Source organism: Haliotis rufescens, unplaced genomic scaffold (genome assembly GCF_023055435.1).
Source record: "Haliotis rufescens isolate VD_foot unplaced genomic scaffold, xgHalRufe1.0.p SCAF_17, whole genome shotgun sequence".
NCBI classification, from domain to species: Eukaryota; Metazoa; Mollusca; class Gastropoda; order Lepetellida; family Haliotidae; genus Haliotis; species Haliotis rufescens.
The window spans coordinates 19,917,862-19,932,095 of record NW_025963857.1 but is presented as its reverse complement, the minus strand read 5'-3'; the positions used below and the strand labels follow the sequence as shown (position 1 = coordinate 19,932,095).

The 14,234-nt window shown below is 39.0% G+C and overlaps 1 protein-coding gene across 5 annotated transcripts in view; it reads right to left on the bottom strand.

The window, feature by feature from the left end:
• LOC124133933 overlaps positions 1–14,234 on the bottom strand; it is a 63,992-nt gene that overhangs the window by 39,857 nt on the left and 9,901 nt on the right. The window contains exon 1 of one of the 5 annotated variants that reach the window (XM_048397686.1): positions 10,692–10,788. The exons of 2 other annotated variants lie outside the window; for them this stretch is intronic. The gene's annotated coding sequence lies outside the window, so the exon portion shown is untranslated. 2 more of the 5 variants (XM_046498520.2, XM_046498516.2) reach the window with 2 other exon arrangements.

The following is a 14,234-nucleotide window of genomic DNA, read 5'->3' as shown; positions in this document are numbered from 1 at the left end:
GCAGATCTTAGATGCTTATAATGACAACTTTGATGAAACCAACAAGTATTATTCTGGATGATCATTAGTTTCAGTTTGTTTGTTTGCTTGTTTAATAACACCTCCCTCAGCAATATTCCAGCTATATGACGGAGGCCTGTAAATAATAGTCTGGACCAGACAATCCAGCGATTGACAGCATGAGCATCGATTGGGATACACAATTGGGATAAGAGGACATGCATCAACCAAGTCAAGGAGCCTGACCACCCAAACCCGCTAGTCACCTTATAAGGCAAGCATGGGTTGCTGAAGACCTATTTAATCCCAGAACTTCACGGGTCCTGAACATTAGTTATTAATGTCAAACTTATATATACCACAACTGAGAGAATACCATTTATGAAACTAAGTGAATATCATTAATGAAATTGAACTTAGTTCACTGGTCAGTTCGTTTACAACTCGTATGATCTTAGTTCACTGGTCAGTTCATTTACAAGTCAGTTCATTTACAACTTGTATGAACTTAGTTCACTGGTCAGATCATTTACAACTCGTATGAACTTAGTTCACTGGTCAGTTCATTTACAACTCGTATGAACTTAGTTCAATGGTCAGTTCACTTACGACTCGTATGATCTTAGTTCACTGGTCAGTTCATTTACAAGTCAGTTCATTTACAACTCATATGAACTTAGTTCACTGGTCAGTTCATTTACAACTCGTATGAACTTAGTTCACTGGTCAGTTCATTTACAAGTCAGTTCATTTACAACTTGTATGAACTTAGTTCACTGGTCAGTTCACTTACGACTCATATGAACTTAGTTCACTGGTCAGTTCATTTACAACTCGTATGAACTTAGTTCACTGGTCAGTTCATTTACAACTCGTATGAACTTGGTTCATCATCGTTAACTTAGCCCACTTGTCTGTGAGACGGTCCCTATAATCCTCTATTGTTTCACTTATCAACACGCTTCATTCGTTCGCAACCTTAAACTATAGAACATTCTGAGAAGTCCCCGTCCAATTTCCTAAACAAACTGATAATGGTGGCTGGTATTCATCATATAAGGCCTCTTAATTCCTATTAGTTGGTTTACAAAATCTACAAACATGAAAAAATGAAAAGAAAAGAAAACTTAATTACCTTTGACAAAGTCCGATTCTGATTCATAATAATGTGTCATTCCAGGAACACGTAACTGATATAATTTATAGTTGTTAAGAGGACGAACCACGTCCATTTACAAACTGACCCCACCAGAAACTACTTTATAGAGTTGATACTCAAAACACTAACGGACACACCAGTTAATGATTAAGAATAAAGACAAGTTAAAATTGTTTTTTCAACCTCCTACACTGATTTCAGGCCAATCATTTTGTGAAACAACTATAAATAACCTGGCCTAGACAAACAGAACCATTGAGAATATCTAAGGTGTTCATATGGCCAAGATGGCTACAGACGTTAGACGAGATCAGATATTTCATCATTAGCTAGCCATTCTGGCAAGCTGGGGTTCTTGTGGACTAACATTTAGTACCAGAAATAAAGTTATCATATTTTAAAATATTTATCTAAGAAATAAAAAAATAAAATCCAAATGGATTGCAGAACAAACTTTAATTTATGGAGCTGAGGCAATATAGACATGATTTGGATTAATTTTTTTAATTTATTTTCTAGACTTTTTACAATCCACCCAAGGACCTTGTAGGGCTGGGACGAGACCAAATTTACTACCCGGGTACCCGACCACCAAATACCCAACCCTACCCGGGTACCCACTATAGGTCTCAAGAGCTGGGAACAAAATGTTTGATGGGGAATTGTTTTACCGCATCCCTGGCAAAAAACTTTTTAGATACATGTATCAGATCGTCAGATCATGTGTACACTGAAGTTGACTGAAGCTTTATCTCTTCTCAAAGTCAAAAGGAATGTGTTCATCGTCAGAAAGAAATGCGAACAAAAGCAACTTGTAGTGTAACAACTAAGCTATAGTGTCTTTTGGTCATTAAACAATAGATCACATGACTAACGACAGGTCCGGGTAATATAGTGGGTACTGGGTCCTACTCAGGACCCACCCAACCTGAGTACCTGAGTACCATCCCAGCCCTAGTCAACACGGCTTGTTTTTTACTCATACTAAATGTATTAATCCCCTCCTTCTGGATCAGCTATGGGTTTTCACACATGTATCTGTAAGAGGAAAGGGAACAAGCACCAATCAAATGAAGCTGTATCCCCTGCTGAGGTTGATAATCAGATTATATCACACCCTGTCCACCTGCTGACCTTGTTACATGGGATTACATATATCGCCTTAATTAAGATCTATTGAAACCTCGGGACATTGCCAATGGTCAGTGTAGTTGCACAGCTCTACTTACAATAATGAGGCTACTAAATGGGCTCTAGACTCAGGTCAATTAGCAGTGACCCAGCCAGTTTGATTCAAGTGTTCCAACCCACATTCTTTTGTTTGTTTGTTTGTTTGCTTGTAGTTTAACACCGCACTCTGCAGTATTCCAGATATATGATGGCGGTCTGTAAATAATCAATCTAGACCAGAAAATCTAGTACTGTATTGGCAACATGAGCATTGATCCATGCAATTGGGATACGATGACCCAAAAAAGTATGAGAATCTGTACTTTACTCAGAAAGTGTTATCCACAGTATAACATGTGTTACATCAGACCACTTTCTAAATGTCATTCTGTGTTGATAAAATAAGGATTATTTGTTATCCCGATTTGGCACTTAGTTTGAAACCCTAGCTAAATCCTTTTATAAACAAAAACTTGAACAAATAATTTACCACTGCTGTGGGGTAGACACCATTGTTCATATCCAACTTGTTGACAGCTTGTTTTGGAGTGGTCAGTTACATAAAATAACTACATTTTTGGATGAAACAATTAGTCCCCCTAGATTTTCACTAATCGCGGCCTAACGGACAAGTGTTGGTCTCTATCCCTGCTGTTCTGTTATCAATAGGGGCACCTAGACTAACATATACTCCCTGAAAGTCATGTGCATGGTCACATAAACATAATTGTAGAAATGAACCCTCAAGTGCTGAGGAAACCTCAAGTATCTTATTTCAAGAGCTAGAAGTGGGGATAAGTATTGGCTGCTAGGGCAGAGAAGGGGATGTGAGTGGAATGGGGTGAATGTCTTATTTAATATATGCTATGGGGTAGGGCTGGGATGGGTAACTCGGTGCTCGGGTCGGGTGGGGACTGGGTAGGACCCGGGTACCCACAGGACTACCCAGACCCGTTGTTAGTCACGTGATATATTGTTTCATGACAAAAATCACTATAATTATAACTACATGGTTACACGACAAGCTTAAGTCTCTACTGTTCGCATTTCTTTATGACTATGAACAGGTTCCTTCTGACTTAATATGTTTGAACAAAGCTAAAACTTCAGTCAACTTCAGTGTATGCATGACCACATCGTTTTATACGTGTATCTAAAAAACATTCGGCAAGGGCTACTGTCAAACTATTCCCAATCGGACATTTTATACCTATCTCTTGACACCAACAACGGGTACCCGGGTAGGGTCGGGTAATAGGGATGTGGGTACCCGGGTAGTAAATTTGGACTCGTCCCAGCCCTACTATGGGGTCTGTGAGAGAAAGACAGGGAAACCAAGACGAGACAACTGTAGCTGTATATCAATGGGTGTTATAATTAGAGATGTTCTAATGATTGATTATTACGGATAATATATTGATTATCCACTACCAATGCAAAGAACATGATGAATAAGTGTCAGTGTCAATAATGGATGCAATCGTATAAAAATGGAGTAGAAAATACATTCTATACTCAATTATTTCTTTAATCTGAAAATAATTACACATATAATCCATTTATCATCAATATGCAACAAACACATTTTCATTCATAATGAGTTATGGAATGAGCTTTACCTTTAAAACAAACTTTTTCTGGACACAATTTCTAAAAAATAAAGACAAAAAATGTGTGAAATGTCGGCGTGAAAGATCCTATTGGGCCTGAATCAATGGCAGTTCCCACAGTGTAACAGCAGCACACCTTGTCGACATACTACTGACAATAACAGCCACATGTTACATCATACATGACCTTACACCTAGCAGTAACATATAGGCTATGAGATACATGATAGCTCTACTTACAGCAGACATCGGCTTCCACACGAGACAATGACTTTTTAGTTTGACACAAGCTTCGCGTCTGCTACCTGTAGATCCAAGGTCACATGCGTCCTGTCGTCATCCTTGTCCACTCCCATGTAAAATACTCTCCCACTTTCACAGAATTGAAGGAAATACACAGAAACACAACAACCAACACAACAGTCACTTGCTGATCAACGGCCCTCCAGAGTATCCAGGAATCTTACACAACAGAACCACCATCTTAACAGTGAACCAACAACTGTGGAGCACAGGATTTGAAAACAAAACTTGCTCCAAGTCTTGCTTTGTGTAAGTCCAAATAAGTGTTATCCTCAACGCTAACGCATTCACTGAAGCATGTCAAATGTCACCTTACATAAGACAACAACATACCTGTGCCGTGACTCGACCTTCAGGCAGTACAGGGTTTCACTTCTAATGGCCACATGCGTTCACCTGTGCCACTGGAGAAGGCTATTCGATGAAGAGACTGTGTGTGCTATAGCATGGTGTTTACACTCCCCGTCCGACCAAACAGTCCACACTGTCAAATGTCGCACTGTGACGGACTCGTCCTCTCTGACTGGGATCTCACTCGATATAATGGAAAACTTGCACAGATGAAGATTCGTGTTTTCACACTTTATCTCCTAAAGGAAGTCTTGTAATGCCAATCAGGATTGAATTTCTTCGGTTTTTGATCTTGTGAAAGTAGTTTGAATTAATATTTAAACTGAAATGAATGGCTAAATCGAAGGTCACATAAAAGCATGGTTAGGCTTATGAAGTGAAGTGGGTTTGAGTGGGGTTGAGTGAAGTGGGTTTGAGTGGAGTGGAGTGGAGTGGAGTGGAGTGGAGTGGGGTGGGGTGGAGTGGAGTGGACAGGGGTGGAGTGGAGTGGAGTGGAATGGAGTGGAGCGGAGCGGAGTGGAGTGGACAGGGGTGGAGTGAAGCGCCCGATACATATATTGTTGCATGCCTTCAGTCACTGGTTTGCTGATCCGTACTTGATTGTCTTGTATTACAAGTCACTATGACATACCTGGAATATTGCATACTGCAGAGCTTAACACCATTCACTCACTCACACATGTCCCACAACAAGTTTTCACATCACATTTCCTCAAAACAAGGAAAAAAAGCTTTCAGGTAAAAAAAGTAAATGTCAAGTACAAAGACGTAACTGTGGAAACTGGAGAGGGAGCTAGCCCTGCAAGCTTGAGCAGGTGACATATTTATCACCCCACCACACTACAGGCAGGTGACACATTATGAATCAACCTCACACAGGCAGTCGCTTCACTGTTTTTACAATACGACCTTCAGCTGTATAGCGAAGGTGAGTCTTCTATCATGTGTGTACATACTAAAGATATTTAACACCATTTTATTTTGTTTCGTTGTCGTAGGCCAGGCATTTTTTTTCTTACAAGAGTTTCAAATCCACAGAGTCCGAAAGTATTTGAAATGCAGTATTTGTTTGTTTTAAAATTCAAAGATCAAATTATGACTAATCACAACAGACATATATATATCTATAACAGAAGGGGGATAACTTCAAACTTGTTTTTTTCCCCTATTCCCTTAGCTCACCCCTACTTTTTTTCCTCACCATATTTGAAATTGGATTTTTTTTTATTTTACTTTTGTTGAACTACCAACCTGAAGTTGGGCCAAAAATTTGTTTTAAAAAAAAAGAGAAAGCCCAGTCATATCTAACATTCAACAGTCTGCAGTGTACAATTTCTCTGACTTAACTGAGTTCATACGAAGGGTCAGCTGAATAACGAAGTAATCCTGACGCTTAAAGGGAGAAAAATGGAGCTGTTGCTTAATTTACTAATGAGTCCACGGTGCTGAGGTAGCCTAGTGGCTACAGAGTTGATTTTTCATGCCAATATCCCTAGTTTCATTCGCCGCCTCTGTGGTCTTGTGGTAGAGCGTCCGCCCGGAGAGCGGAAGGTCCGGGGTTCGATCCCCGGCCGCGTCATCCCAAAAGACGTTAAAAGATGGTACTTGCTGTTACCCTGTCTGGCGCTCGACATTAAGGGGCTAAAACAAGGACTGGTCGGCTCGTAGTCAGTATACTGTGTCTGAGTGGGGTATTCATGTTAAACTGCGGCATGGTATCTCAGTGAGCTAGCACTATAAATCGGCATCAGTCCGGACTAGTACAAGCAGCCACACACACACACGTGCATGCACGTCGCTATATAAGTGCAATAATCTTGGACGCGACGTTAAACCCCATTTCACCTCACCTAGTTTCATCTCCCACACAGGTATATTCCTGGCATCCCTATAGCTGGCACAGCACTACAGGGTTTGAAATTTCTCATATTATTGTCATTGCACAGCTAAAATAAGTTCTCCATGTCTTAAAGTGCAAGTCTCATGTGTATATACAACTTTGCAGAATCAGACAGATCGTGACATCGTTAATGCAAATGTTGTATTCAAAACTTCACAAGCCACACGTAAATAATGTTCATTTGCACTTTAGTCCTGTCTAACAATTTCAAAGGTCGAAACGAAAATACAGCAGAGGAGATGAATATGGCCTCCCAAATTACACGCTTGATCACACAACAAGTCCGACCATCCAATCACACCCTAGCAAGCAATCCTCAATTCACGGTTATAGTCGGCTGCACACATCCTTGGCAAAGCAAACCCATTCTTCACCATTTCTAACACTTAGGCATTCTTCTATCCACAATTCTACAATGATCATTTGTACGCTGTACTTTCCTTTATATGAGCGGGATAAAAGGATTAAAAAATACTCCTCTTTCTTTCAATAAAGAAAATGTGCCAAGGCTATATATATCACAAATTGACTTATGACGTGACTCTATATGACGTGCGAAAAATGCTATTTCTTCAATTGCGTTTGTTTGCGTTTCGGGAATTTCATTTATATTGTTGCGAGACTTTCTTTGTTGAATCATTATGCACCAACCACACTTACTTTGTTCTTTTGTGCGGTATTATGAGCTTAAATTGATCATAACTTGCAGATATGTCCAACTCTGACAGTGACAATAGTTCTCGAGTTATCATGGAATGTGAATAGTTCTCGGAAGATGAAATGGTGATGTCTAAGGAAGAAGTACAAGTGAACCCCGACATGTTTGATTCCTTGAACCTGTGACCGACAACAGTGACGGAGATAACCGGGATGATCCCCATCTTGGACGCATGGATCACAAGCGATTGCAAAACACAGATTCTCCAAATCACAATATCCTGTTGCAGTCTTGAAATAGAGCAACAAAGATGAATGGACATGGCAGGAACTCTGTGAATCTGTATCACTGGCGTGTTTCATTACACTATACACATGGCTGAGTATGTTATGATACAGTTAACTACGGTTATAACGAACTCAAATGGACCACTGATTTTAGTTTGTTATAACCGTAGTTCGTTATAAGTTTATATACAACATCTATACAGCAAATGGCCGGGACCAAAAATTGAGTTTGTAATATCCGTCAGTTCGTTATAACCGTGTCTGTTTTACTGCACTTAGGACTGACTGCTGGCAGTGAGTGAGTGAGTGAGTGAGTGAGTGAGTGAGTATGTTTTATGCCACTTTTAGCAATATTCCAGCAATATCACAGCGGGCGGGCACCAGAAATGGGCTTCACACATTGTACCCATGTCTGGAATAGAACCCGGGTGTTCGGCGTGACGAGCCAACGCTTTAACCACTAGGCTACCCAACTGCCCCCAGTTGTTGAGAGATAAGAGACTGTACATGAAACAAATACTGTTCTGGTTAATTAACACTAATTAGCTACAAAGATCAATCGATGCTTATCAATATAACGGCATGGATTGGGAGGGGAATATTACGATGTCAATATTATATAACTGATGTTAAATCAAGGTTACTTGACATACCCCCACTAGCAATACTCTTGACATACATGGAATCCACATATATATATATACAACACAGGTCTCCTAGCAACTTATGAAATCATCATCTATATTCTGTACCCCGTTGGTCGTAGTACCCAATCAGCTTGCAGGCCTAGTCGGACGTGCTAATTAAGCCCCGCCTCCTTGTTAGCGCTTTAAGATTCTTTGGGTCGTTATAAATACAGGCCTTAAAATACATACATTTAACACTTTCACACCGTTTTTCTCAGCCGTCATATTCTACACTGTACAGGCGACATAAAGATGTAGGAAAAGCCTGTTACTATTTTTCATGATACTTGTACTTTAAGGGCATCATTAGAATTCACATTTTTTAATATAGCAGTAGCCTGTGACGATTTTATTATATGAAACCAGAGCAAAGCGTACTTCACATAACCTCCCAGATTATTTCTTTTTTTCATTGAAACATATTCTGGTTGGTATTGGGCAGTGGGGTAGCCTAGTGGTTAAAGTGTTCACTCGTCACGCAGAAGCCAGGGTTCAATTTCCTATATGGGTACAAGGTGTCAAGCCCATTTCAGGTGTCCCTGCAGTGATATTGCTGGAATATTGAATCACTCCTCCTCTCTGCTTGGCACAGTTACATTACAAAGGGCACATCTAAACACCTTTATCAGTGCTTTATGGCCACACAGGAAAGTAACTTCATTTCTATCCCTGCACTAAGAGCTGAATAAATCGAAATCACTCATTCTCTATTTATATGAACTCTGAAGTTTGTCAAGAAAGGTGACTCAACCCCTTACCATAGATTTTGCAGTCTACACTGGATTTGGAGCAGGGGAAGTTGGGATGTGCCGGTGGTGTGACTACACTTGGCAGCCCTGCAGTAGGGGCAACTTTTTCTGTTACTTGGATCTGTGACTTGTTTGTTTGTTGTTTAACGCTGCACTCAGCAATATTCCAGCTATATGACGGCGGTCTGCAAATAATTGAGTCTGGACCAGACAATCTAGTGATTGACAGCATGAGCATTGATCCACGCAATTGCATCAACCAAGTCAGTGAGCCTAACCACCCGATCCTGTTAGTCGCCTTTTATGGCAAGCATGTGTTGCTAAAGACCTTTTCTACCCCGTAATCTTCACAGGTCGGATCAGTGACTTATTCAGATGGACCTTCTAGATGGTAGTGAGAAAAACAAAAAATAAGCTGGCACCAAATCAGAGGACAAATTAATTAGTTTTACTTATGGATATGAAGTGTCATGCAAACATTATTTACAGACTTGTTATCCCTTCCATTTTTGTCCAATCTTTATCTTATAGCACCATACCTATCCATGCCCAAAAAACAATTATGTATTGAGCTGGCAGAAAAATATGACTTCATTTTATCTTCTTTCACTTTTCAAAAATCATATCCTGATACTTTTTTTGTCTTCACATCATTGCTTCTCATCCCTACACAACAAAATTTAAACATGGTAAAACAAATCCAAATATATCAGTTGTATTCATTGTTAAGATTCCAAGCAACGTCAAAAAACATTTATCAAAAACATTGCATATTATTGTAAAAACAGAATGGACCATCTGGGACAGACAGACAGACAAATTTATTTCGTATATGTGGCAATGAGGCCAATAGTACAATTACAATTTATAGTCGAGCACCATTTGTATACTGGGTCTAAATAGATATTCATATTTTGAATTTTATTAATATTCAATGCATCACAATCTTTCAAGAAACATACTGACAAAAAGTTTGAGTCTGAGGGCTATTTTTGCCATTCATTAACTGTACAAAATGTCTGTGTGTTGGATACATATACTAAGAGTCGGGTAAGCATATGGTTTATATGTCCTCATGTACTTGCCATATAAATAACACATGGAATTCATCTGTATAACTGGAATGTCAGTATAACTGTATATTAAGAGTATGTATACCTCATCTGGACTCTGTTAACACATCTGCGTAAACATATAAGATTGAATAGTTGGTAAACACAGCTAGGATATTATATCCATCTTAGACATATAGGCATAAACACTCAAGACTTTCCTGAATACACAAAATTCAACAGAGATGACATCATTTGATAGTTTGGCTGATTGTAACGATGCAGTTTCGAGCAAAATGACCGACTACACATCTCCCTGTATAAAAAAATCGGGAAATGCTAAATATGTACATGTATTTGATAAACAATGTTCTTAAAATGTTATGAATTTAATTTATTAAATGAATGTTATGAAACATTATGAATTGAATGCTATGAAGTGATCACTGCTAATACAAGTCAATGCTGCAATTACGTGTATTGTGTTTTGTTTTATCCAAGATGGCAGACGTTTCCAAGCGAAAACGTATATAAAGAACGTATATATATATATACTGATTTCTCCGGTCCCTTGTAGTTTGTTATATCCACGTTCTACTGTTGTTGCACAACATGACATAACCAGTGCATTGTGGGTATAACAGTGGGAACGTGACTTTCCCAGGGTGGAATACACAGAATATAAGGTTCAATCAATAAAGAAAATGAGTTAACAGAAAATAGAAGTCAAAGATTGACTTCAAAAGTTTGAATAATCAATACTCACAATTTGTCTTATTTGAGAATCTGATTTGAATCTGAATGCTGACTGAAACAATGTCTAGGAGTGAGATCTGTCTCTAGGAAGTCATAAACGCTGTCAAAAAGTTCAGCGTGACAAGTTTATGACGTGTGTAGGGTGCTCCAAATCGAGGAGACTACTGACAATGTGTTTAGCTGGGGCTTTGTGCGGGACTGTAAATACTGACAGGGTGTGCCTTGAATATTAAAGTTATATGTCTCTGTTTAAATGATACGAGTCTGTCAAGAGTCTCGGGCAAGACCCACCCAAGGAACACAGGGGGTTCTGTAGGGGTGAGGCTGTGACTGAAAAAAGTCACAAGCACAATCGCCCAAGACTGCACTTGTGCCATTAAATATCTGTGGGGAGACTGTACTAGTGTCATTAATATATCCAAGAGGAGATCGTACTTGTGTCATTAATATATCTGAGAGATCGTACTTGGGTCATTGGACATCTAAGGGGAGATCATTCTTGTGTCATTAATATATCTGAGGGGAGACTGAGCTTGTGTCATTAATATATCTGAGGGGAGACTGTACTTGTGTCATTAATATAACTGAGGGGAGATTGCACTTGTGTCATTAATATATCTGAGGGGAGACTGTACTTGTGTCATTAATATATCTGAGGGGAGATTGTACTTGTGTCATTAATATATCTGAGAGGAGATTGTACTTGTGTCATTAATATATCTGAGGGGAGATTGTACTTGTGTCATTAATATATCTGAGGGGAGTCTGTACTTGTGTCATTAATATATCTGAGAGGAGATTGTACTTGTGTCATTAATATATCTGAGGGGAGACTGTACTTGTGTCATTAATATATCTGTGGGGAGACTGTACTTGTGTCATTGAGATATCTGAGGGGAGACTGTACTTGTGTCATTAATATATCTGAGGGGAGACTGTACTTGTGTCATTAATATATCTGAGGGGAGACTGTACTTGTGTCATTAATATATCTGAGAGGAGATTGTACATGTGTCATTAATATATCTGAGGGGAGACTGTACATGTGTCATTAATATATCTGAGGGGAGATCGTACTTGTGTCATTAATATATCTGTGGGGAGACTGTACTTGTGTCATTAATATATCTGAGGGGAGACTGCATTTGTGTCATTAGATATCTGAGGGGAGACTGTACTTGTGTCATGAATATATCTGTGGGGAGACTGTACTTGTGTCATTAATATATCTGAGGGGAGACTGCATTTGTGTCATTAATATATCTGAGGGGAGACTGTACATGTGTCATTAATATATCTGAGGGGAGATTGTACTTGTGTCATTAAATATCTGAGGGGAGATTGTACTTGTGTCATTAATATATCTGAGGGGAGACTGTACTTGTGTCATTAATATATCTGTGGGGAGACTGTACTTGTGTCATTAATATATCTGAGGGGAGACTGCATTTGTGTCATTAATATATCTGAGGGGAGACTGTACTTGTGTCATTAGATATCTGAGGGGAGACTGTACTTGTGTCATTAATATATCTGTGGGGAGACTGCATTTGTGTCATTAATATATCTGAGGGGAGACTGTACTAGTGCCCTTTATATATCCAAGAGGAGATCGTACTTGTGTCATTAATATATCTGAGAGATCGTACTTGGGTCATTGGACATCTAAGGGGAGATCATTCTTGTGTCATTAATATATCTGAGGGGAGACTGTACTTGTGTCATTAATATATCTGAGAGGAGATTGTACTTGTGTCATTAATATATCTGAGGGGAGACTGTACTTGTGCCATTAATATATCTGAGGGGAGACTGTACTTGTGTCATTGATATATCTGAGAGGAGATTGTACTTGTGTCATTAATATATCTGAGGGGAGACTGTACTTGTGTCATTAATATATCTGAGAGGAGATTGTACTTGTGTCATTAATATATCTGAGGGGGGACTGTACTTGTGTCATTCATATATCTGTGGGGAGACTGTACTTGTGTCATTAATATATCTGAGGGGAGACTGGATTTGTGTCATTAGATATCTGAGGGGAGACTATACTTGTGTCATGAATATATCTGTGGGGAGACTGTACTTGTGTCATTAATATATCTGAGGGGAGACTGCATTTGTGTCATTAATATATCTGAGGGGAGACTGTACATGTGTCATTAATATATCTGAGGGGAGATCGTACTTGTGTCATTAAATATCTGAGGGGAGATTGTACTTGTGTCATTAATATATCTGAGGGGAGACTGTACTTGTGTCATTAATATATCTGTGGGGAGACTGTACTTGTGTCATTAATATATCTGAGGGGAGACTGCATTTGTGTCATTAATATATCTGAGGGGAGACTGTACTTGTGTCATTAGATATCTGAGGGGAGACTGTACTTGTGTCATTAATATATCTGTGGGGAGACTGCATTTGTGTCATTAATATATCTGAGGGGAGACTGTACTTGTGTCATTAATATATCTGAGGGGAGACTGTACTTGTGTCATTAAATATCTGAGGGGAGACTGTATTTGTGTCATTAAATATCTGAGGGGAGACTGTATTTGTGTCATTAAATATCTGAGGGGAGATTGCACATGTGTCATTAATATATCTAAGGGGATACTGGTTATAGACAATTATCATCTAAAGGGAGACTGTACTTGTGACAATTACACATCCAACGACATAGAAAATCCAAAATTCGATCACCAATTCTGTGAAAGCACCTTTCAGAAAACCCTCATCGATGTATGTATTTGACAATCAGTTTCATCACAATCACTGACCGAGGCAGGTGTTCCAGGTAATCTTTCAATGTCCAGGTTTAACATGTGAATGACGAGTCCAAGGCCGCTTTCCGCTACTGTCATCAAAGACGACCACCTGGGCCATGTGTGGTTACTGCGGACAGTTAAATTCCCCCATGTAAGAAGATGTCACACAATGTTTCATCTGCCCCCCACATCCGGCTGTGTCACCAGACTAGATTTAGCTTTATATTTATACCCATTTTCCTGTTGCTGTGTTTCTTTGGGGCCATCATATTGATCTGGAGCCATGAATCCCTCTACATCTGTTTGTGCACGAGTTTTTTCCGATGCCTCCTATTGGTCAGAAGGAAGTAGTACACCAAGTGGGAATGTTATTTAAAGCTATTTCGTCAAGGAAGTTCCAACAGTTTATTTGATCTGATTACAAAAAACATGGTTGTCGTAGTGCAGTATTACCTGTATGTCACAGAACGAAAGACACGATACTGAAAATAACTAATTTGTATTTTTATATTCATATTGCTGAAGGCAAATGGTACTATATTACTCATATAATGGTAGATTGATCATGTGTAATAACTTTTCATTATTTCAGAAATTAACTTTAGAGATTCTCAATGCTGATTGGTCGTACAATGCTTCATTTTTTAGAAGAAAAAATATGGCATTATCTATTCTTCATGACAGGCCAAATTGATTACATATTACCATCTGATCAAGACTTTTCTCTAGACGGTTGACATTTCATACATTTTGTTTTCATTTTCTCTCATAATATGTCA